The 1,273-nt window shown below is 27.7% G+C and overlaps 1 protein-coding gene across 4 annotated transcripts in view; it reads left to right on the top strand.

Annotated features, from left to right (window-relative positions):
• Gld (Glucose dehydrogenase) overlaps positions 1–1,273 on the top strand; it is a 313,323-nt gene that overhangs the window by 244,871 nt on the left and 67,179 nt on the right. The gene's annotated exons all lie outside the window — the stretch shown is intronic.

Raw genomic sequence — 1,273 nt, 5'->3', positions numbered from 1 at the left:
CAGGATAAAGTAATATTATTTTTTCTTAAATTAAATCTCTATTTAAATTTTTTTTAAATTTAAATTTATAAAATTGTTATATGAATTTTTTTTTAATATTTTGAATTATCTAAATTTGTTTTTGGGTGTGTAGTAAAACATCAGTGGCGTAAAACATCATCGAGTCATTAACGCCAATAATTTCTTATTTAATCTTACATTTGATTTATTATATATATTTTAAACTATTTAATTTCTCATTGATTCATCGATTTTAATCCAGTCGGACGATTTTTACGAATACGTTGTTGTCACGGCCTAGGCACGAACCCCCCATAAATATGTAAGTTCAGTTTCGTAAAAATTCAGTTTTTGAGCTAGGTTGTTCATAGAAGCGCAGACAATTTCACAAGACTTATTCATTTGAACTCAAAAAAACAAAAAATTTGTTTCCGTCAAAAACTCGAATTCGAAATTCTGCACGATCGCAATACTTCCCCCTTACAATATATTCCATATATAGGTAAGTGAAATTAAAAAGATTATACTATCGTGTTATTTGCTATTATAATTTCCTGGCAACATTTATGTCTTAACCTGTAATAAAAAAGCATATATAACACTTTCTTAACGTCTTTAAGAATTAATGCCTTTGTAGAAAACATGTAAGTAGCTATGTGGTTTTCTTTTTTGTTTATGGTTAGAAATCAGTTATATATATAATTAACAAACAAAAGATTTTTTTCCTTTTGTGCTTAATTAATTAATATATGTAGAAAAGATTTTAATAATAAATAGTCCACCTCTTTTGTTTTATGAAACTCCCTTTATGTAAGATTATCAAATATATTTAATTGAACATTGTACCGAAAATTTTATTATGTTTATATAAATAAATCTATCTACATATAAGTAATATTTTGACGTATTTATTGTTTTGCTATTGTAATATATTCAATAATGTAGTAAAATATATTACTGTACTTTATGGCAAACTATGGCATCTCTATCGTTGATGTATTTGCCCAATTTTTTTTCTCAATTTTATTACTTCATTTCTTTATTAACTTTATGATAATTATAATAGCTCAACTGTTTAGTATCATTTTTAAAATTGTGTTAATTCACCTAAAGGGACTTACTAAAATAAAAAAATGGACAATTGGAGTTCTGGCAATGGTCAGATTCTCCACTCAAGTTGAGTGTTTGCGGCTTTAGCGCACTTGCTCAGCCTCCACTGGCCCATACCAGTGATGCGGCGAGAGGGATGCACTGGGATCTCTTGAGCTCTGCT

The sequence above is a fragment of the Halyomorpha halys genome, unplaced genomic scaffold (assembly GCF_000696795.3).
Source record: "Halyomorpha halys isolate HHAL.00 unplaced genomic scaffold, Hhal_1.1 Scaffold315.1, whole genome shotgun sequence".
Taxonomy (NCBI): Eukaryota; Metazoa; Arthropoda; class Insecta; order Hemiptera; family Pentatomidae; genus Halyomorpha; species Halyomorpha halys.
Note: the sequence above shows the minus strand (reverse complement) of the source record. Positions and strands in the feature narration are given on the sequence as shown.